General features: G+C 42.7%; 1 protein-coding gene across 1 annotated transcript in view; it reads left to right on the top strand.

Annotated features, from left to right (window-relative positions):
* ADAM12 (ADAM metallopeptidase domain 12) overlaps positions 1-25032 on the top strand; it is a 375660-nt gene that overhangs the window by 172762 nt on the left and 177866 nt on the right. The window lies entirely within an intron of this gene.

Below are 25032 nucleotides of genomic sequence, written 5' to 3'. Positions count from 1 at the left end.
GGATCATCTTTCAAAATCTGGAATTTTCTGTTTGGCCCCAAGGTAATGTCCTCTGGCCTTCTGCCGGGGTCACCCTGGTGGCCTGGCTAAGTTCCAGGCAGGGAGGGAGGCCACCTCCCTGACCTGTGAAAACCCCTGGGCTTTTGATATACATTCAGCATTCCAAATGGTCAAAACCAGAGGCATCATTAATAAAGGATGTGTCGGAAGGAACATTTGAAGCAGTGTGATGCATTTCACATGACGGTCAGGAGAGAAGATTTATGATCCTGGAGGATAAGCCCTTTTCCTGGAGTTACTCAGACCTAACAGTTTCTTGAGACTGAAACAACAGATCTATCACAAGCTGTGATTTATGTAAAGGCTCTGATGGAATACATCTTGGCAGGGGCGAAATTGAGAGCTTTCGAGCTCTGTAACAGTTGGGAAACAAATGGCTAAGCCTCAGCAGGCTGACTTGTGCCTGCCTGGAGTTTGCTTTTTAATCTTTATGGGAATTCTTTGAACTTCGGAGTGGGCTTTGCTGTTGTAGGAAAGGCTGTAGCTCATCCTCATTGGCTGGGGCCAAGCTTTATCTTCCCAATTTCATTACAGTGTTTTGCACAAAGTAGTCACTTAAATACCGCTGGGATGGAGTGAGGATTAGGGCCCTTAGCAGGAAGACCTAAAACATGTCTACAGAAGGCACATCCGTGTGTGATTTAGGGAGTTTCACAATCTTCTCTGTGACCTCTCAGACTGTTTTAAAAGAAGCAAGCTGTGAGCAAAAGCTTTTTAACACCAAATGGCAAAGCAAGCCCTCGAAAGGGGAAAACAAAAGGCCACAATCAGATGACTTGGGCAAAAGGGGATCTTGCTGCCTCCCTGGGGTGGGTTCATGGCTATGACAATAATACAGATGTCTTCAAGGAATGCAAGCATAAAGCCTTTAGCCAGAAACCAAGGGCAACTCATGAGCTCTCACTAGTCAAAATATTGATGCATTCGCGAGTACCATGACCCTTGGCTAACACCCCTGATTTTTTGTGCTGTTTACACAAGTCCTTAAAGCTGTTGTGGTGCCGGGGGTGACAAATACACAATTTACTGTCACTGGTACATACTCTGCTTTTGAAAAATGGCTTAGTTTTCATCCCAGGCTTGAGGGTTGCATTTGAACTGAGTCTCTGTCTTCCTCATTGAGTTCTGCCCTCCCACCTTCCAATGGCCGTGCCTGCTCTCTTCTCCTGCACTTTTCCAATTTCTTCCTGGCCTCAGTTTACCTATCATGTATCGCTTTTTATATAAAGGTTTTCTAATGGCCTAGTCCTTGGTTAGCACACCTCCCTCACAGATTCCCACACAGAACCTAAGCCCTTGATTATTATGAGCTGTGATTTCAGGGGGCTCTGAGCTGAACTCCAAACTCCTCGAGGCGAAGGCCCTGTCCTGTGGCCTCCCCCAGATATTTAACATGGATTGAAACCCTGAGTTATGGAAGGGCAGCCAGAGCCAGGGAGAGGCCAGAGGAAAGAGGAACGCACCATGGGATTGTCCCTGCGCCGAGGACGTACCTCCGTCCCCCGCCACCCCCGTCGGTACTGCGAGTGAGGAGCGCTATCCTTCCTGTGCCAGAAAGGGAAAGGCCAACCAGGCCGTACAGCTAATACCTTCAGGAGCAGAACTGGTTTGGAGCCAGGTAACCCAGAACCACAGCTAAGTGCCCCTCACAGAAGTCACACATGTGAGCGGGAAGTGTGGGTATGGGGAGGCTGAACTGGACAGACGGGTGTGGTCACACAAGCTAGAGGACCTCCAAAGCCAGCCCCAGGGGCTTGGACCAGGTGCCGTGGGAAAATCGGTGTCAGAGAAGGCTTTGGGACAGGAAAATGGCCCAGCGAGGGACTGACTCTCCCAGGTGGATGGGAGCCGCCAAGGTGAGGGTAAGGGATGAGGCGTGGAGGCCTGGGAGGCGAGCAGCTGAGTGGCATTCTAATCCAGTCAGCAGGCATGAGAGGTGGGCTGGGCCGAGGGTCCCATTCCAGAAAGCTGCTATTCTAGAGTCAAAAATGGTCTGTGCATGGCCACCTGTGATTAACTAGGACTCCAAGCTGAGTCATAATGAACATCATAGATACTCTTCTCAAAAACATTGCTCTCATCAATGGCCCAATTTATTCATTTTCTAAAAATTTAGTGCTTTTTGCTATGTAACAAATGCAAACAGAAAATCACTGCAAAAGGGTATTGTCAATCAGTGAATCTTCCTCTGATCACCTACTCCCAGACCCTCCAGAATCTTTTAGAGGCAACCACTGCTTCCAGTCTCTCATATACATTTACAGAGACAGCCCATGCATGTTTTAACACAGCTGTGTTCTGCTATTGCTAATAATGATGGTGATGAGAATAGTAGCAAATATTTATATAATAGGTACTACTATATCAGGCACCATTCTAAGTGCTTTATAAATGTTATCTCAGAGGAGCACTTTGTAGCAACCCTACAAGGTAGAAACTCTTACCCTCCCCCACTTTACAGATAGAGAAACAGAGGGAGGGGAGGGACTTGGCTAACTCACGTGGCTAATGAAGGGTGGAGCCAGGATGTGACCACATAATCCTTGTCATTCTGCATCTGGTGTTCTGCGCATACGACCACGGACAATCATTCCTTAGTAACTGTATGCTTCTTCCTTCTTGTTTTAATGCCCACACAGAATGCCACGTATTCAACGAACCCTCATTCATCTAACCAGCTTCTTATTGATGCTTCTTATTGCATTTAGTGGTTTTTGAAGTGATTTATTGGGTCATGTTATAAAATTGTACTTTTGTAATCAGTATGTTGTTTTCTAAAGGGTGGTAGCAAAACTTTTGCTAAGCCTGGAATTCACCTCAGTTTGGAAAGCTGATTTCTAATAGAAGGAACTTGCTTTAATTTGCTTTCGCTATGTCTATGGAAGGACAAGGCAGCAGATGGTCCCTGCTTGAAGGGGTAAACCAAGCAAGAGTTCATTCTAGCATTTTGGCAGGGAAATTTTCAAGAACATTGTTAAGACACCTGCTTGGTGCTTCAGTCTGAATGCTTTTGGCATCTCTGGGAGCTTTTCAAAATATGTATTTTCACTCACAACAGTAATTAGTTTTAGTCATATGAAAATTTAAGGATAAGAATATTCAGTTTTGTGTTAGTGGGTAATTTAGCCTGTGCATATTTTTATACCCCAAAATTGTTCTGCAACCCTCATAGAGAAAGTGGTTTTGGGTGTATTCAGTGGGTGGCCTATTTATTTCAACAAGTTGGCAAATTCTAGCCTATCATTTCAAAGAGTTCCATTTGAAACAAATGTTTGATCAATTATTAGCTTCTTGTTTTCCTGCTTGTCTTGCTAAAACACTCAATTAAAAATTGTTCAACAGATTCCTTCTGGCACATAATCTGGGGATCATCTCTGAAATTTCTTAGGCTGAAATTAGATAAAACGAGTGTGTTCTACCTAAAGAACGAAGCGTATGCACATCACCTCATGGATGATCTAAATTTATGTTGTCAAGTGAAAACAGATAACCTATAGCATTTTATTGTTTATAAAATTCTGGTTTATGATGTTTTGCCAGAACACAAATGAGGTTACTATATTTAGTAGATCCTGCAGCTAAGCCCTCTCCTAAAATAATGGGTACATGCCTTCTACAAGTATTTATTGAGCACCTATTATCTGCTCAACACTGTGCTAGATACAACAGGAAAAAAATTGTGAACCCAGTGTGAATCTTGTAGAGCTCTTAGAAGGCTTTGAAGGGTGGGGGTGCACTTACTAAAGATCCCTCCCACAATTCTGTGAATGCAGTAAAAACCACCAAATTATATGCGTTCAAAGGCTGTGTTTTATGGTGTGTGAAGCATATCTCAATAATGCTGTATTAAAAAAAAAAAAAGTTACTCTGACTGCGTGAGAGAGAATGCACAAAAGGCAGGTGGTAGGACCAAGCTCAGGAGTCCAAACACATTCTTAAGCATTTAATCATAACAAGGAAGAAAAAGTCTTAGCTTACCATGATAGCAAATTTGAAGATAATCCATCTCTCCATAATCAAACTGCTCTTTTAATTAAATTCAGAAGAATTCAAATGCTCATGCTTAAGAGATACCTGTGTCAGTGGCTAAAGAGGATAAAATTAGATTACCAAGGCAAGACTTGAGAAACCAAGATAGCCCAGTTTTCTTCATATATGTAAGAATAGAATGGATTGACCCAAATAAAATAAAATATAAAATAAAGAGGAATGAAGAACTGCTGCTTAACTCTCCATCAAGTTTTATTTGCTTTTCAAGATAGTTACCAAAAGATAAACCAATGTTTAATCAAGATCAGTACATCTTAGTTTTTTCACAAAGCTGAGGGGCAGGATGCATTTAGAATATACGTTTTATTCCTTGGTTCAAGATAAAATCAGTAGAATTTAGTCACTTGGAAAATGACAGCATCATGATCATTATTAGAACAAATCATTCTTGTTTCAAAATTCTAATTAACCCCAGCTGTGTTGATTCAATATGGGCACCTTACTCAGGTTGAATTTTCACATCTATATATGAAACTTTTTTTGGAGTTTGTGAATGAGTATGCATAAAAGAGGAGAAAATCCTCATTTGGAAAGTGGGAGTCTGCCCGTGAATCTTAATCGCCAGTGCAGTACCTGGCATGGCAATGCACAGCCAGGCTGTTGAGCTGCACAGCACTCATGCCTGGGAGTGAACAAGACCCAAACTCACAACCTTTCCAGGCAATGATGAAACTCCAGGTAAGTCCTTATTCCCTCCCCATCACCCACATTCTTCCTCCTACTCTGGACTTCACAACTGCTCCAGTCTAAGCACATTATTTGGACAGATTTGTTTCACGTAACAGAAAACCCAACTCAAAATAAGCACAGAGGGTGTTTATCAGCTCATGTGGTCTCCCTCATTCTACTGTACTTTCCTCTGCATAGTTTTCATTATCTGTCTGGATCTGTCCACAGGAAGCAGAGATAACTATTGGCAGGTCCAGCATCACGTGGTCCAGGAGGCAGAGATGACTATTGATGGGTTCAGGATCACATGGTCCAGACGGCAGAGATGACTATTGGCAGGTCCAGGATCACATGGTTCAGGAAGCAGAGATGGCTGTTAGTGGGTTCAGAATCACATGATACTGGCGGGTCCAGGATCACATGATCCAGAAGGCAGAGATGGCTACTGACGGTCCAAGATCATATGGTTGAGGAGGCAGAGATGGCTACTGGCAGGTCCAGGATCACATGGTCCAGGAGGCAGAGATGACTACTGGCAGGTCCAGGATCCCATGGTTTTTATGTTCTTTCTCCTTTGAGAATATGTGAACTCTCTTTCCCAGTGTCCTTGGCAACCACTGAAAGAAGAACTTAAGTGAAGCACCCAGCTTTTGAGGACCAATTGCAGAGCCCGGGAGGGTGGGGCATGCCGCCTGGCTAGCTCCATTTGGCAAAGGAACAAACACACTTCAGGCAGGTTTTGATGCAGCCATTTGATATCTCAGTGATGGGTTCTGTACACCTGGACAGGGAGTGCCCTGAAGGGAAGCTCCACCTTCATTCTTTCTATGGCGTCACCTCCAGCCACCCGTGTGCACACCCTGTGGCTGTAAATGGCGACAGCGGCTGCTGTCCCTCACACTGTAATACCACAGCCCCAAACAGAGGAAGAGAGAGGAAGCTCCTTACACCACAGTGGCCCGAGTGGCACCAAGACCCCACCCTTGATGGAGTCAACTCCACCAAAGGACAAAGATTGAAAAAGGAAAAAGGCAATTATTCAAAGGAAAATATGGAGGATATTGGCAGAAAACAGGGACCAAAGTGCCATCTACCTGGAAACCACCCATAAATGCCCCTCATAACCTTTCTATGATTTCCCAGTCTGCCAGACTTCTCACAGCCTTGCCCCTGCCCTGTCAGCCTCCCTTAATGTCCAGAAAAGCCCCACCTCTGGGTCAACCCAGCCCTCTGCTCTCCTGCTCTGTCTCCTCCAGTGCAGGTTTCACTGGTGGAAGGAACCTTTCCCTAGACATATGGCTGAACCTCATCCAGGCCTCTCTGGAGACCTTCCTCGTGGGCCAGTTATCATCGTCCACATCCACGTTCATCTCCTCCACCACCTTCTTCACTGGACTTCTTTTATTCAACAGTCAGGAGGACTCACTCACATCCTGTCAGCCAGGAAGCCTTCCACGACATTCTCTCTGTGCCCCTTCCCCCACCCTACTTGTTCCTCCTTACTCTTTCCCATATAGCATCTGGCATGCTGTGTGATCACTGTCTCCTCCTGGACTGAACCTGCCAGAGCCAGGTGCTAGGTGACTCACACGGGGCTGATGTCCAGAGCAGGGAGGAAGAAATTGCTATAGGGGCTGTCTCTCTCAGGTTGAGATCTTGGGGAGGAGTAAATAAAATAACATTTATAAAATGACCAGCACAGCGCCTGGCACAGAGCAAAGCATTGGTCAGCAGGAGCTGCTGCTAGTCCAGTTTTGTCACGTGCTATTTCTGGAAGAATGAAATGGAGTTCATCAGTCAGAGATGAAGGGAAGGATCTTCCCCATAGAGGGTCAGCCCAGGAGGAGGGGAGCAGGCATGAATGTACCTGGCAGATGGGGAAAGATGGGAGATTCAGTCATCGAGTTGAATGTTGCATCCACAAAGTCCAAAAACCAAGCCTGAGAGTTAACGTAGTACCCGGAGGATCCCAAGATGTAATTATGTGAGTCTGCATTAATACAGTGATCAAGGAGAATAATTTACGCATGAGGAGTGATCGGTAGCAGACTATTCCCAGTGAAGTTGTGTGCTAGCTAGGATAATCAGCTATCTTTTGAGCTTTTCATGGGTCCAGACCTCTAAATCTATTGCGTCGTGTTCTGCTGTTGAACTTAGTGTTCATAGGCTTGGGAGTTATGGTAAAGGAAAAGTAAAGAACTTCTTGTTTTACAAAAGATTTTTCTTGGATCATCTATGGCTTAAAACCTGCATTCAGGATAACAATATAGGCCTTGTTTTGTCACCCTCTTTCTGAAAACTTTTTATATCTAAAAATAGCTGTTGACAGAATGCAGCTGAAATATTTGGATTATTTCGACCATCATGTGATCATTGCCTTAAACTCAACAGAGTTTGTAAAATCTGACTCCTGTGTTTATCACCATCAAACTATGACAAATCATGTTATGGTTATTAGGACAAATTCTAACAAATTCTGTGTGACAACAGGACACCCCAGTGATTTATTTTTCTCACCATCAATTATCCTTATAAATTCGAAAGAGTAATCTCTGCTTAAGACAGTTTTATCTTTCCTACCAAGACAAGAAAGGAACAGCACTATGGATCAGGTAATCGTTAGGCATTTTTATCAGTTTGAAACAATTTACATATCCAACAGAATTTTATAGAGGTGTCTAAAAAACTTATACCCAGGAATGCTACAATAATAAAGTTTTCAGAAGCTGCATTAGCTTTTTCCCCCTTTTCATCAAGGTGTGAACAGTCTACATTTTCTGGAAGTAGCCATAAGAAGCAAGTAGAAGATGAAAATATCCCTCCTACGTTGATAGGACTTTGGCTTGCTGCCAAAATTCCCAACAGTGGATTGACAACGTTCTTCTTTCCTTGAGATTTCTGATTTTCATTGCTCTCTTGCCGGTCTCAATTTTGACAGCAGAATAATGAGTAATAGAAAAGTTTCATTAATTCTGGAAAGAAATGTCCTGTCATTTGACAATTCTCAGAGAACATTCTTACGACAAGAAGTTGGCACATAACTGAGGAAGAAGCTCAATTTGTATAGGCTAGGGGATGTGATCACCAGAAAGATGTGGGCGGTAACAGGAAAAAAAAAAAACACTTTCTTTTTTTTCCTTTCTATCCTGCAGTGTAAGAGTTTCTGATGGGTGTGATTTAAAGAAGTGTACTCACTCCATTGGGCTTCATAGCATTTCCCTACAAGTATCAAATGATCATTTTAATCAGGTTACCTGATGGTTCTGTTTCTGCTCAGTCTTCCTGTGCTGTGAGTTTCCATTCTCTTCTACCTGAATTTTGGAGTGTAGATTCTATCCCCCGATGAGCATGTCATAGAATTCCTGATGGCCAGTCAGCTGCCACTGAAAAGTAAAGATAAATCCTACTTTTATTTTTCTTTACCTTTACTTCATTAAGAAATATATGTGTGGTGTGCCTATCCTGTGCCTCCCACATTTATTTGTGCTTGTGCACAATTGCATATGAATTTTCAAGAGCTCTGAAAGCCATCTGACCAACCAAGAACCAGTGTCTGATGAAGCTGGAACAGATTTCTTACCCTCAGCCCTATTGACTCTTGCAGAGGAGGGGATAACTCTTTGTTGTTGGGGGTTGCACTGGGCATTGCAGGATGTTTAGCAGCATCCCTGCCCTCTGCCTGCAGTCTGCTCCCCTGATTGTGACAACCAAAAGTATCTGCAGACGTTGCCAACGTCCCCTGGGTGGGGTGGGGCACAAAATCACCCCATGCCCCATTAGGAACCACTGATTTAAACTAAGGACCTTTTATGGTGGCTTCTTTAAATCTCCCAGGGAATTCTTTCTCAGCTGATAGAAGGATTTCCTTTATCAGAGCAGCATAAATCCCACATCAAGAAACACAGAGTTTGAAAACTGATATAATCCCCTACATAAAATCTAATTCTGTGAATAATAACTTTCTTTATTTAAAATGTAAATTATCAGAAAAAAATTACAGAAATCATTGAAATATGTTCCTTGCAAGGCTGGCTGCCTACTATTTTTTCCTTTTAGTGTTTTTCATATTGAAACATGTAAGAGTTTCTGTGTATTTTTGTAATCTTATCAACAATATATTCTGGAATTTAATCTCTAATTCCTGAGAGATGATGACAAGGAGATGAGTGGAACAAGAATCTGGAAGAATATTGGTGTTTGAGCAACCATTTAAATAAACAGCAGCTGTAATCTTCTTAGTATCAGTAAGTAATCTTGAATAATATAAACTTTGAAAGTTCTACAAAAATATTAGCCACAAAAGCAATTATATTTTAGTAACCAATTGCTATATGAGTCAGTATAATTGGAGCAGAAGCAATCATATTTTATATTGAGCTTATTAGTAACAGACAAGGTCCTGGGCAGAGTCCTCAATACCAATAGCATTTCGAAACTGAGAAAGTAACATTGGAATTGCACAGATGTATGTTGAGCACTCTTTGAGAATGTTCTCTTAAATGATCATTTTAGTGTGGTTTCACATAAAATATCAGACCTGAATTATAATAGCTTGTATAATTTGCACTATAGCATAGCTAAGATTATAAGAAAAGATCCCAATGCATGATCATTTCTTAGTGATGAAATCAGAAGTATGGCAACTCTACTAATATGTTGGGAGCCATTGCATTCTGCCAATGAGGCACAATAAACCTCTTTCCCTTTTCTGTGTCCTGTCTCCCCATTCCATTGTTTCCCCAAGCTTTCTCATCTAAGATCTCAGGGTGTTCATCTGAAGTGACTTCTAGTTTATGTTCTTTACCCTTGCTTTCTGTATTAGTCCGTTTTCACGCTGCTGATGAAGACATACCCAAGACTGGACAATTTACAAAAGAAATTTAATAGACTCACAGTTACACATGACTGGGGAGGCCACACAATCATGGCAGACGGTGAAAGGCACCGTCACATGGCAGCAGACAAGAGAAGAGAGAGCTTGTGCAGGGAAACTCCCCTTTAGAAAACCAGCAGATCTTGTGAGACTTATTCACTATCGGGAGAACAGCAAGGGAAAGACCTGTCCTCATGGTTCAGTTACCTCCCACTGACTTCCTGCCACAACACATGGGAATTCAGGGAGCTACAACTCAAGATGACATTTGGGTAGGGACACAGCCAAACCGTATCACTTTCCTTCCTCATTGCTTGCAGAGAATTGCAAAGCCGTCAGGAGAAAGAAGCCCCTCCTACTGCAACATACTTAGAACTCAGAGCATGATTCTTGCATGTTTCTTTCTGGAAATGTTAGTACTTGCCAGCCAGGTAATCTTATAATTGCCTAGTGTGGTCTTAGCAGATACAGATAAACATCCTGTAATAGAAAAAGATGTACTTTTTGAGTCAGCTGTGGTATGTTTGTCAATGTTTGATGTGAATACACATGTTCTAGAGGCAGCAGACTAGGGGTTTCTCTTTACTCATGGGATGTTATGATTAACTTAATTCCTTGCTTGAGTGCTAAGGAGTCACCTCTTTTATTTTGATGCTTGTGTTTGAAAATGTTTTCAAAATTGATTCATGTGTCTCCCTAGACTAAGCAGAATAGTGTCCCACCTGAGTATATTTTAATCGTCTATTGTTTTGGGATTTAGGATCTTGAAGCCTCTCAGAGTCAGAATTTCTGGTGTGTAGAGCAAGTACTTTTAGAAAGGGTCAGAAAGATGCATGTCCATATGCTAGTTCTTTGGACTAGTGATTTTGCCTTGCAGTTGTTTTCTTACAATGTGTTTCCCCTCAATAAAGAAGGTTTAACCACAACACAGCATCAGAGGGTTTGGAGGTCTAGTTATTTGGGTTCAGGTTAGACCCAGCTTTGCTATACACAAGATAATTTGTTTAGGTGCTAGAAAAAAATTAGACATTTTTCCAGACACATGAAGTCTAGCTAAGAAAGCCAGACAACAGCCTTCCCACCAAGATTTTTAGACTATGATGTGTTATTTTTTTATGTGGTTGGGTGTATGTACTAGTGTGCATTATTAGAATTTATTCAGATACCAGTGATGTTTTGTCTATAAAATAAATCATGTGACCAGACTATCTCAAATTTAAAAAGATATCAACTGAAAAACAATAAAAAGAAATATCTCCGGGATATACTGATCAGTCTTTCACAGACAGTAACATGTTATACATCGTCTGGAACTAAAGAGTCATGAAGTAATGGAAGGGCAGAGATACAAGAAGTCTGCAAAATTTGAGACAAGATTCTATATCTTAGCTTGGGTTTTGTCTTTACTTTTGGAAACTGCAATGAGTGTATATTTCAGACACCTGATGCTAAGCATTCCCTTGTCCTGTGGAAGCCTATCCCTTTCAGAAGGATGCTCTGCGTGACAGACAGATCAGGTTTAAGAAACATACAGATCCTGAGCTGGCGTGGGCTGAGCTGAGCTTCAAGAAATGGTAATAAGCCAGTGGATTTGGGAGATTTTTCATTTTAGGTTTTACAACTCTTGCTGACATTAAATTAAGACTTTTGCCATCTTATATAAAGTGTATTCCAGTGAGTCAGCTCTTCTAACTTAGGAGGAGTGAAGTTGTTTTTTTTTTTTAAAAAAAAAAGAAAGAAAGAAAGAAAAGGAAAACATACAGTCAAAATTATTTTGGTTGCAAGTGATAGAAAACCAACTCAGACTGCTAAAAGAAAAGGTAATGGGTTTTGCACCATATAACTGGGAAGCAAGCTACAACCTGCTTCAGGTGTGGCCTGATCCAGGGGCTCAGAATGTCATCATGGCTCTGGCTCTCTGGTTGTCTCTTGGTCAGATTCTCCTGCTATGCTGGATGACAAAAGCCATTGGCATCCACAGATCACACACTATTAGCTATAGAACTCCAGGGGAAAGGTACCATCTTTCCCAGGTACTTGCTGGAAAGATTTGAGGTGGTGTCCAGATGGCCTGGCTTCCTTCAGGTGCCTGTCCCCGAGCCAATCCACCTTGACCAAGAACCTGGGGTTACTCTTGGCAAATGTGGTTCTCATGCCCATTCTTGTGACTGTGGCTGGGTTCTAACCTACCTAAATCTACTTAGAATAGCACAGAATTGGGTAGTTGTGACAAAGACTGTGTGGCCTGGAAAGCCTATAATATTTGTGATCTGGCCTTTTACAGAAAAAATGTGCTACCCATTTGGTAGGTAAGATAAGCCCGTATATAGAGCCAACTTCATGAGTGTGCAATCTGAGTGGTCACACAAGACCCCATCCCTAGAAGGGCCCCATGGTTGGTTTAATGCTCTGCTATCACCGTCTTTACATTCTTAATAATTTATGAACAAAGGGCGCCACGTTTTCATTTGCATTCCCTTGAGTTGCTCATAGCCTAAGCCTTGAGGGATGAGAGGGATCTCCCAGAGGAAAAACGCCTTGAAGACAGGGTGTGAAGCGAGAATCTGCTTTCTGTTCGATGTAACAGAATACCCAACCCAGAGTGACTCGGCAATGAGAAGCTTACTGTCTCACGGACGCGGTCTCCCAGAGGTGGCACTGCTAGGTGAGGCTAATTCAGCAGCTGACAGCACCTGAATCCTGGGCCAGCCTTTCTGCAATTCTCTGAGCTTTCTCCTAGTCACAGGTGATGGAAAGCTGCAGTTCCAAGCATCACACCTTCACCCAACAATGTCTAATGGGGGGGAAGGGAAGCCATGTTTCCTGCCTTGCACTGCCCTTTTTGTTAGGGAAGAAAATGTTTCCAGAAAGTTTCCCAGCAGATCCATTGACTAGAGCTGGCTCCCAGGGTGGGGAGATTTCCATTTCTAGCCTCTGAAGTAGGAGGTGGCTTCTCCATGAGGAACCAGGGGCTGGAGATAGGAGCTGGGGGTCAGCAGCCAAGGCATTCGCAACTGGCAGCCTTGCATCGGCAGCTCCTACTGTGAATAATTTGTTGCAGAATTCCTTCAACTCCTGAGCGAACTCCTGGGGACATTGAAAAGATGACTTAGTTTGGTTCATACACACACACACACACACACACACACACAAAATCTGATTTGCTTGATTTCTCCAAGAATACATCTACTGCAGAGAGTGAAGTCCATCACCGACAGCTACACTCTCAACATAGAACTGGGCCATAGTGCAGTCTTTGTGGGTCACACCCTCGCATTGCCCAAAGTTATGAAAGTTACTTTTTTAAATAGTTCTGCTAAGCAGTTTCTGAAGAATTTGTGGGAGTAGGAAGGAAAATTGTACCTCAAAAGATATTTGATCAGATCCTGTCACATAAGCAGAGGGTATTTAGGGTATGTTTGTGAAACATGATTTCTTATCTAAAAATTGAACAGCTCTTCAGTAAAATGGTATTTGATGGTTTGGTAGAGTTTATGCCCAAATCATTTTTCTTCCTGACTTCTGTATTTCTGCGTATTTATGCTTCTATATTTATTCAAAAAGAACGTCTGAAATGTGTAAAACATAATTTTTCTTGGCTGAAGCACCTCCATTCCACACAGGAATTTCACTATACTTGCTTTTTATAAAATAAAACGTCTGTTGCAATATTTACCTTAAACATGATTTTAGTTACATCTGAACCAAGCTATTTCTTCTCCTTCAGACTGTAATTCTTTCTAATAGATGTTAGTAGGAAGGCATATGACATATTAATATGCATGTCAAATGAAGAATACTTTCTGGTTTCTTATAGGAAATTACTACTACAATCCCTATAGATTAAATACAATTTATGCTCTGATTAGTTATTAAGGTAAAAAAACTTTCAGTTTAGAAATAAAGGTTTTTCATGGTTTTTACCAAATTAAAAGCCTGACCATCGCTGTCTCCATACTTTGCTCTTCCTTCCTTACTCCTTCCCTGATGACAACTAGTTGAGCACCTGAACTTTCACAAAAGATGTCTAGTTAAAAGAGACTAGTATGAAAGTTTGTACACAATTTCCCCTGTATTCTACCATCGGCAATGATGTGAAAATTTTTAATTTTAATTTTTAATTGCAATGTGAAATAAAAAGTCTTGAATGGAGACATTTTTTCTTCCAGTGGTTTAAAGATCGAGTCTCACTTTGACCGTTGGAAAAATGTTAGAGCCGTTTCAGAGACACGTACATCTGTGAACCTGCAGTGATCTGGGGACTTTATACAACTTGAAGTCACTTGAGTTCTGTAGACACTCAGAGATGATGAGAATTCTGTTGACGCAAAACTTTTTTGCCTCTTGGCCCCGGCAAAATTGCACGTTGTGAGTAGTTTGTATTTTTAGTTGAAGGTTTTGCTTTGGAGTTCAACTGCAATTTTACTTTCGTTGTCGTCTTACATCTGTAATTTTGAGAGAAAGTTTTTAAAAATATCTTCAATCCGCTGCAGCAATTACTCTGACTGCAGAGTGACCTTTATTTTCTTCTGGTTGAAGAGAGAGAGAGAGAGAAGCAGTAGAGCATTTGGGGTTTTTCAAACCATCAGATTATAGGGTAGGACACCTCAAGATAAAAAAGCAAGATTTTCAGACTTCGTAATGTCATTGGATAGTCATTAAATTTATACAAAATTACAGTTCAGTGAACTTAAGGATAGGCTGAAAAAGGTAAAAGTGGTAATAATCAGAAAGGCTGAAATCTGGAATCAATTAACTGAAAACAAATTAACCAACAATTATGGTATGCCCTGTTTATTTTTCTAAAGATCTTGAAATAAAGCAAAAGTTTTCCACAGGTACTAATAGCTATAAACCCATGGGAATAAGTTTTGGAGTCGAATTTCCCCACATGGGGTGGATCTCCAGCCACAGTGGAAGAAGAGTCGACTGAGATGTTTGGAAGTTTTAATTGCCAAGGCATGAAGACAAGAGTGGATGGAAGTGGACAAGGAGGCCTGTTGCTGGTGCTGTACATTCTGTGCATTGCAGCTCCAGAGCCTTTCCACTGGACGAGCTCTGACCTTGCAAGGAGAAGGGCCGCCCACTCTTTCCCTGGATGTTCTTTATGTGAACAACAGCGTTGTTGAACTAGCCTGCTGCCTCCCTCTGGGGTAGGCCTCTCTGCTCAAGGTGGAAGGTCTTGCTCAGAGCCAGCACCTCTCTGCTTTTGTTTCTGTCTGGTCTTTGTTTCTATCAATGGGAGAACCTTGGCCCTCTGGGTTCTTACCACTTCCCTTTTTCTTTCTTCATTTCACCGTTGTATCTCCAGGTCTTCGATCCACTCTAAGAACGGCTTCTCAGCTCTGTTCCTTGTCACCACCACTCTCTCATCTGGTAACTACATCACGTCTTCCCTGTACATCGCCAGTTCCCCATCTCCCAGGGCTGCCGTAATGAAGCACCACAAACTGAGTGGCTTCAAACAACAGAAACTTGGTGTCTCACAGCTCTGGAAGGCAGAAATCCTAAATCCAGGACTTGTGACTGCTGGCAGGGCCACATTCCCTCCCAAGGCTCTGGGAGCTTGCCTCTTCCACCTTCTGGTGCTTGCCTGGAGTTCCCCAGTGTTTTTGGCTCGTAACAACATCACTCCAGTCTTTGCCTCCCTTGTCATTTGGCCTTTTTCCCTGTGTCTCTTCTTTATCTCTGTTTCATCTCATGGCCGCCTCCTCTCTGCGTGTCTGTGTTCAAATTTCCGTCGCCTTGTAAGGCCCACACTACTCCACTGTGACCTCAGCTTAGCTTGGTTATGTCTGCAAAGAACCTATTTTTAAATAAAGTCACCATCACAGGTGCCAGGAAGTAGGAGTTAAACCTATCTTTTTGGAAGACACACATCATGTTATCCTTTCTCACATGCTCCTGTTTTCTCACTCCATTGTTCAATAACCATTTTGCCTGTGGAAGAAATTCTGACTACTTTAGCCTGATGCTCATACTCTTTTCCAGCCTGGACAACCGCACCTTTCTAGGGTCACTGCCTATTACCTCCCATATGAGAACCTTATGCCCTGCCCAGACTGGTCTACTGTTTCTAGAACATTCCATCTGCATTTACAATATCTGTGTCTTTGCTTACAGCTTCTCTGTTGCTTTGATTTAACCACCACCACCCTGTCCCCATCACATACACAAAATCTAAGTCCTAGCAACTCTTCAAGGTCCATCTCAAACCACATCCTGGGCTCTTTCTCTAGAGTCTTGGAGACTCCAACCTATTGAGAATCCTCTCTCCATTGAACATTCTGAACCATTTAGAGCTTCTCATCTGGTGCTTTGTTGCTGCTGATGTAGCTCTTGCCATAAATAGCTAACGTTCCTGGAGAGTTCACTCGGCGCTGTAACTGAGCTCTTGGTACACATTATCTTATTGGCATCCCATGGCAGCTCCACAGTGTAGAAACCATTATATCGTGGTGTTGTGGATTAAGATGCTGAGGCTGAGGGAGGCAAATCCCTTGCCCAAGATCTCACCAAGTAGTGGGAGATGGAGCCAGGAGTCTTGCTGATTTTTCTGACTCCAAAATTCTGGTTCTTAACCTCCAAATGCTCCTGCTTTTGTTGGTGTTGGTTGCTATTCAATGTCATTTTCATATAGGATAAACTTCCTGAGCCTTGAGACCATACTTGAAGGCATCTGATCCTGTTTGGGGATCAATGTCATGGTTACTAACCTGTTGCTCCATTTTCAAAGACAAAATCCGTTGAGTTAACTGAAGACCTAGGAAGTCTGGAGTCCCTCCTGCTCCCTCCTGGTGCCCTCAGCCCATCCGGTCCCTGTGTGAGCTGCACTTCTTGCCAACCTTAACAGCTTGCATCTGTTCCACCTGGTTATGTGAAATACCAATTCATAGAATATTCTGATTAGTAGAACAGTGAATATTAAAGAGCGTCTCGTAGATGGTAATGGTCTGGTAACTAGTATCTAAGTCAGTGTCCTTCCTACTGTTGATGGACTATATACATAGATCATGGTGTGTGTAGAAGAGCCCATCGAGTGGCTGTATTTTGTGCCAGTGGGCATTTTGTTTTTATTAGTCAATCATTTGACCAGAAAGCATTGCTTTGATCAGATGCACACTGTCTGTTTGTTAATAGAACAAACCTTAATGCCTATCTCGTGGTCATGCACAATCTCAATTAGCTAGAGAGAGAGGGATGGGATGGCTTATTTTAAAAGAATGCATCCTTATTGTTTCATTATCAGGGAATATTACTGACATGTAGAAAAACTTTATATGCATTTCATTTGTAATTCTAAATGTTTATTTTTCTCTGATTTAGTAAAAAAAAAAAAAAAAAAAAAAAAAGTAACTCACTGAAGCCTAAAAATGAAATCTTGGTTTTGTTTAGATGTGTAAGATGGTCTGAGACACACTGTGGGAAGCAGCAGCAGCTTCCCACGGACAGGGTCACATGATGCCTGGGGCTGATGACACTTGATGAGCAGAGGTTTCTGGGAGCGTTTCTGCAGTAGAATCCCAACACATTAGCTGGAGGCCAGAAGGGGCTGTGAACCTGACCATACGGCTGAGTCATGGGTAGTCGTTGAAATTGTGCCTAAAATGACTCATGCACTGCAAGCAGATATGATTGTTGGTGTAACTTGAAATGAACACTGGCCATTTCAGTGGGCTTATCTCGATGGTGATTATCTCGATGGTGATTAGGTGGGTAATTTTTCAGCAGGGCTGTGTTGCCTCACCCTTCTGTCATTGTCCCAGTCTTTGAAATCACTTCGTCTTACACTTTACTGAATCATCTAGATAATTGTCCCAAACAAAACCTTCAGGTGGTTAGTCTAAACTTACTGGGGTCTTCAACCTGGCAAGGAGGTAGTTTTAAAGTGAGACTGAGGACTTGACTACATAACTTAAATTCCTTATTCCTAGGGCCGCAAAAGCACAAAGCTCACCATAAAAAGATACAGACTCCCTGAAAGAAATCTCTGGAATCTACAGACCTTCCGCTCAAGCCTACCTTCCTTACTCTTTGATATCAGATAGTGGTAATATAGTGGTAATAAAATGGGACATATTTTTGATATATTGGGAAAAGTCATTTCTTCCCCTCTTGAAAAATGTTCTCCTCTTTTCTCATCACAGCTGGGAGTTTTGAATATGAATAAAGTGCCAAGAATTTGGCAGTAACAGTATATTCATAAATACACATGAAATTTGGTGGGGTTTAAAGAAAAATAAAATGGAAAGAGCATATTGTCAGGTTTAAGCACAGACGTACCTTGAGATGAAAACTGAGTCTGTTTGCAATGGGTTGTTCATTTGCTTTGCGAGGCTGTGTGCCAAGCACTCGACCTCATACGGAGGTGCAGGCAGAGATCCCCGGCACCCACAGTTTAGTAGGAGTGGCAGGGGAGGTGCTGGATCTCTGTCTTCAGGCCCAGAAACAGAAGCGGCAGGATTCACGCGAGCTAGAGGTTACGCTTGCCCTGGTTGCACATTTTGCATCCACAAACCAGATAGCAAATATTGCACTGCAAAAGCTGGTGAAATGCAGAACATATGGCCCCTCCCAATGGCTCCAGGAGCTGCAGACAAATCCGGCATGTGGGTGATGAGACTTGCCGGGCCCTTCTGTTCTCTCTCCTGGTTGTGTAAATTCTGTCGTCTTACACTTCATTAGACCATAAAAAGGTGCACACCTTCCTGATAGTGCGACCTCCCCTCTGCCATGGCAGGGTTAAGATTCAGTCTTTGAAATGTGTCTGCTGATGCTGGAGAGCATGGGCATCTGCACCAGTGGCTCGCCCCTCTCCTGTCCTGCATCTGCGTCTCCCACGGGGGCTTGCCAGGGAGGGGCATGGACTCGAGGGAGGAGAGCAGGGCCCATTGTGGCTTTCCATCTTGACTGAACGACCCCCAACCCATGAGGAAATACCTGGTTTGCATCTTCATGCTTCTTAGGAAACAGTGATGTTAATTTGGAACATGTACCTTTGTGGAAATGAAGAACTGTACCTGCACATTGAAGCTCCAGTCCCTTCCCTACCCGATTCCTGCAGTTCATGGAGGTGATGTCACCCCACGCGTGGTGGAGACTTAGGCCTTCCATGTGCCACCCCCTGTCTGGGGCTTTCAGGCCCATGAAGAGTTTTCTTGCTTCTTCTCCACTCATAACCTCCCTCCCTTCCCAAAGATGTCCCTACCAGCATCGCTTCCCTCTGTCACTTGGCCACCTAATGTGTCTTCACTTTAGCCTCCAAATTCATTGACTATTTGTTGAGCACCATTGATATATAAATGCCAAATGCAGCTAGGCAGGCTTCTGCATACCAAACCCAGGGCTGTTTCTCAGGCTTACCTCTGTGTCCTCGGATGCTCAACCACGCAGCCTTCCTTAAATCAGAGTCATTTAGTTCCCAGCACTGAGAAATTCCCTGAGTCCCATTCTATGTTTGTGCTGCTCCTCTTCGGACTCCTGGCTTGGTTGTGCTTCCTCTGCAACCCCAGGAGGGAAGCACTCGACTGTCCTCTCCCGCAGGGTCACTCACAGTCTCGCTGTGGACCTCCTGTGCTGCATCGACAAAACCCTCAACTTGCCTCCCTTCTGCTCAAGCCTGGGGCATGTATCCTGAGCACGTTCTATGTTCTGGGCACCAAGCTCAGCCTCAGGGATTCAAAGACAGATCAGATGCGCTGGCTTCTTCCAGAGTTCACCACTGGACTTTGTCCAGAAGATGCCTTGTCACTCCCTGTAGGGCCCCTAGTCAGTGCCCTTTTCAACCAGCTCATCTTTGCTTCATCATCTCTAAGTCTTTACAAATAGCTCCTCAACTACCTGTGTCTTCCTCACCACCCCTGCCTCCACCTGGGTCCGTGTCTTCATCTCAGGTCTGGATTGCACAGCAGATTTCTACCTCTTTCTCTTCTTCCCATCTTAAAGCCACAGCAGCTCCCTCTTACCCAAGATGATGGGTCAAATTTGTCAGCCCAGCTTCCAAGGCCTCTACAGCCTTGCTCCCCTGCCCTATCTGGATTTTTCCTTTGTCCCCTAATCTCCCACTGAAGCCAAACGACATTCCCTGATTTTACCTGATTGACATTTTTGAAAAGTTAAAATCAAATTCCCCACTTTTTTTTATTTTACAAGAAGCAACAGATGCTCCTTACAGAAAATTACAGGAAGGGAGGAAATCTTTAAGTATTCATTATCTCACCTAACAGCAACTAACTGTAACTAATCAGGCAGTTACAATTAACTGTGACTTTTACTACACAAATTTATTTCTGAGTACATGTATTGATGTATTGTAGTTATTTGAGTGGATGAGTTATTTTCTATCAACTCCAGTTCTTATCCACTCTTGGATCCCACCTAGCATCCAACATAATTCTACAATATAGAAGGGGCCCAGTAGGTCATTGAGCCAATCAGAGTTGCTCAGTAAATATGTCTTCAATCAAATGTAGACAAATAAGTTATGTCAAAGCACAAACTTCAGAAAGTTAAAACCATGGCTGTCACATAAATCTATAGTGAGCATCTGCCAAACGTTTATGCAGGTGATTGATGAGGGAACCAGCAGGATGCCGAAGCAGGCTCAGGGAGAACAAGGAAGGTTGAGAGAAGCCTGCTAGCTCACATCCAGAACCGGCTCATGTCCTTCCGGGCGATGAAACCATCGCTTTAGCGGTTTGTCTTTTCTACTTGACAGATATCACTTACCATTTCTCAGTCTTCTGCAAGTTAACATCTAACTTTACAGAATCAGGTCGCTAATCAATAGCAAATAGTAAATCAACCCAAATAGCATCCCCTAGAGTAAGGGTCTACAAACGTTTTCTGTGAAGGGCCAGTTATTAAACATCTCAGACTGCAGACCGTGCAGTCTCTGTCACAGTTACCCCACTCTGTTGCCACAACGCAAGAGCTGCCATAAACAACATGGTAAGTGGCTGCATTCCTATAAAACTTTATGAGAAACAGGCCCCTGGATGTAGTCCACTACCCCGTCCCACTAAGAAACATTCTAGGCCAGCTTGTGAGACGGTGATCGGGTTTGACTTTGAAAGCAGACACAGTGATCTTTTCACCTTATTTCCAAGTTTTAGGTAACTTATCTTAACAGTTTCATGGACCCCTGTCTTTTAGATATCAGTTCCCAAGTTTATCATATAAATTGTATCATATAAATAGAGTAGTCAAAATTAAAAATAGTGTCTAAGAATTCAACAATATTTAAGATTGATACATAATGCAGATTTTTAAAATTGTATTTATTTTTATTGAAAAATTGAAAAATTATATGTATTATATAAATATTGTTTTGAAATGTGCATATATTGTTGAAGGGCTAAACTGGGTTAATTAACATATGTTGATGTTTTTGTTTTTTGGGTGGGGGATGGAGTTTTGCTCTTGTTGCCTAGGCTGGAGTGCAATGGTACGATCTCGGCTCACTGCAACCTCTGCCTCCCGAGTTCAAGCGATTCTCCTGTCTCAGCCTCCCGAGTAGCTGGGATTGCAAGCACATACCACCACGCCTGGCTAATTTTTGTATTTTTAGTAGAGATGGGGTTTCGCCATGTTGGCCAGGCTGATCTCGAACCCCTGATCTCAGGTGATCCACCCACCTCAGCCTCCCAAAGTGCTGGGATTACACGCATGAGCTACCGCACATGACCGACATAGGTATTATTTCACACATTTTTTGTGTGTGTGGTGAGAACGCTTCAAATCTGTTCTTTTAGCAGTTTTCCAGAATATGATACACTGGTCTTAACTGTAGTTATTATAATGCACAGTAGATCTTGAACTTATTCCTCCTAACCGAAAGTTTGTGTCCTTTGACCCACATCTCTCCACCCCCCGAGCCCCCCACCCCTGGTAAGCTCTGCTTTGGAGAGTTCAACTTTTTAAGATTCTACATATAAAGGAGAACAATATTTAAGGCTGATACATAATTAGTGCAGATGTTTTAATACTACAGTCATGCTACCTTAGCTTAAACTAACAAGGCTATCAAATTCTGCCTCACTGCCAGAGGCATTCAAGCGTTACCTGCCAGCAGAATTTGGGGGGCCACATGAGGTCTGATTATCCTGTTGAAACAAAGTTGTGAGGATGTTCCTAGCATTCTGTGTTACATAAGTATGTCAGCAGACATTATACACAAGGGTAGGATTGCAGGCAAATACAGAAACATTCACTGCAGACCCAGAACCAGGGTTGCACCTTTCTACTCTGAAACTCTGAGTGAGCAATTTTGCTTCAACAAAACCACATTATCCATTAGGCTGAATTAATATCCTTCAACTGAGTGGTCTTGGGTTGGTAATTTACTTTGTTTTTCATTTGTGAATTTGTTTTGATTGGCGTGTTATACACATACATTTATATTTCATTTCATTCTTGCATGCATTTAAATACTATTGGAATAAAAATATTGTAAGTCAACACCAGAGATCTCTGAGAGTTGGAGACTTTCTCTATGCCTGAGAAATGCTACATTAAATCACTTTTTATCTGTCACTGGCTCAGCCAGATTACCCAAGTCTGCTTCCCGATAAATGGTGAGGTGTACACTTCCCTTTGATTCCTTCCCTTTTATTTGTCTCAGAAAGCTTAAAGGATTCCTCTCTCGTCTTCACACAGATGGGCTGACAGTGTCCAGAAGCCTTTTTTTTTTTTTTTTTTTTTTCTGAGCATATGAACTTCTTATGTGGTGTCTGTGACTGCTGGCAAGGGACAGAAGCACCAACGATATTTAGTTGTTGGAAACTGAGCCACTCCAAAGTTTGATTTAACATTTACTTACATAACACGCTGTATTTAAAGTCTTACGTATATGTTTCATGATCTTCTTCTAATAAGCACCTAGAGTGTTTCTTGAATGGTCTTCTCTTCATCTCACAAATGTCACTTTTCCGGGGAGAGCATCACTGCTTCGAACGCATTTCAGGCTGTACAACAGCAATCCCTGTTTCCAAATCAATCCCTCAACTTTGCTTTCTCATGGCAGGCCTCTCTCACATGTTTATTTTATTTTATTTTGTGAGACGGAGTCTCACTTGGTTGCCCAGGCTGGAGTGCAATGGCACAATCTTAGCTCACTACAACCTCCGCCTCCCGAGTTCAAGAGATTCTCCTGCCTCGGCCTCCCGAGTAGCTGGGACTACAGGCGCCCGCCACCACATGCAGTTCAATTTTGTATTTTTAGTAGAGGTGGGATTTTGCCATGTTGGCCAGGCTGGTCTCGAACTCCTGACCTCAGGTGATCCACTTTTTTCAGCTTCCCAAAGTTCTGGGATTATAGGCGTGAGCCACCACACCCGGCCCTCTCTCATATGTTTAAAAGGTGTGATAATGCCATTGTTGTTGCTTTATCTTTTGAAAGAAAGAATCTACCCCTTCCCTGGGTTTCATAGCTGAGTTTTCTTTAAAGTGACCCGCTTAAACCACATGATAAATTAATCCAGTCAGCACATTTCTCTAATGCATTTGACCAGTGGCAGGAATCAAATAGATTTTTGTCCATCGTGGCCATCAGATTACAGTGACTTTGCAAATTAAGCAAAACCTTAACCGTCATATTGGTTACCTGAGTTCATTGTCTCCTAGAAATATTTATTTAGTCTTGCCTATTGTATATGGTTTGTCTTTTTTTTTTTTTTTTCCTTGAGATGGAGTCTCTGTCGCCTAGGCTGGAGTACAGTGGCACAATCTCGGCTCACTGCAACCTCTGCCTCCCAAGTTCAAGTGATCCTCCTGCCTCAGCCTCCTGAGTAGCTGGGACCACAGGCACATGACACCACACCCGGCTAATTTTTTGTATTTTTAGTAGAGACAGGGTTTCACTGTGTTAGCCAGGATGGTCTCAATCTCCTGACCTCATGATCCACCCGCCTTGGCCTCCCAAAGTGCTGGGATTACAGGCGTGAGCCACTGTGCCTGGCAGTTTGTATTTTAAAAAAAATTTTTTTTAAAGTCCGTTACAATGTCCCTTTGGCAAAGGCTGGCGACTGTCTCCCATTGGGGTAGGCCGAATGTTTCTGTCTCTTACAGAATTACGTGGTAGAAACCCACAGCTATAGACCAGTCAAGTTAAGGCCTTTTGAGGAGGACCAGATAGTCACATGCTGAAATGGGTCTTTGTCATATCTTTCAAAATTTCACTGGCCTCCATGCTTAAATTTGATCTTTTCAAATATTCTTTAACCACTTCAGAAGTTTTGTAATCAACTGGTGGTGAAGGACGTTTTCAAAATATTCCCAAAGGGGATCCCATCTACTGAAGTACAAATAGAGATTTAGAATTGTAAGTTAAGTATGTGCGATGGATGAACATAGACATCTTTGTGGTTGATTCCCATGTCACATTTCTCTTGGACTCCTGTTATTCTTCTTTCTCTGTAATAATGTGGCCATTGGCTGAAACAAGGAGTAACTAAAGCTGTATTTTATGAACAAGTCTGTGTTTGTCACTCCCATAGAACATAAGCCTCTGGGAGGTAAAGCTGATGTCCCTATGTCCCTTTGCACCCAGGACAGAGGTGCCTCCAGCAGACAGGGTGCTGAGTGTGTTTGTTGTTAGTAATAACTATAACTAAGGTGGTGGCTGTTGTTTACTATGTACCAGGCACTATTCTAAACACTTTTTATATGTATATTAACTCATGCAGTTCTCATAAGGACGACAAAAAGATTGTCCTCACTTTTAAAATGAAGAAAAGCAAGTCACAGAGAAGTTAAGCAACTTTCCCAAAGGCACACAGCTAGTGATATGGTTTGGATCTGTGTCTCCACCCAAATCTCATGTCAAATTGTAATCCCCAACTTGGAGGTGGAGCCTAGTGGGAGGTGATTGGATGGGGGGGCAGACTTCCCCCTGCTCTTGTGATAGTGAATAAGTGCTCATGAGATCTGGTTTAAAAGTGTGTAGTACCTCCCCCTTCTCTGTCTTCCTCCTTCTCCAGCCATGTGGGACATGCCTGCTTCCCCCTCACCTTCTGCCAGGGTTTTAAGTTTCCTGAAGCCTCCCAGCCATGCTTCCTGTACAGCCTGTAGAACCATGAGCCAATTAAACCTATTTTCTTTATAAATTACCCAGTCTCAGGTGTTTCTTTATAACAGTGTGAGAATGGACTAATAGAGCTAGTTATTAGTAGAGCCAAGATTTAAATTCGAGCTTGCTGGCTCCAGAGTTCCACCTTCTCAGACCCTGTGCTAAGCTGTTGTTCACAGCATTCAACATTGTTGAATTTTCTTTGTCAACTAACCCTGGAAGTCTTAAATTTTGTCCTAATCCTGTCCCCTATTCCCCCCACCTTAGTCTTCTCCATCACTCAAACAGAACATTAGGAATCCTTTGTGATGCC

The sequence above is a fragment of the Macaca mulatta genome, chromosome 9 (genome assembly GCF_049350105.2).
Source record: "Macaca mulatta isolate MMU2019108-1 chromosome 9, T2T-MMU8v2.0, whole genome shotgun sequence".
Taxonomy (NCBI): domain Eukaryota; kingdom Metazoa; phylum Chordata; class Mammalia; order Primates; family Cercopithecidae; genus Macaca; species Macaca mulatta.
The sequence above is the reverse complement of the archived record's forward strand: the minus strand, read 5'-3'. Positions and strand labels throughout refer to the sequence as shown.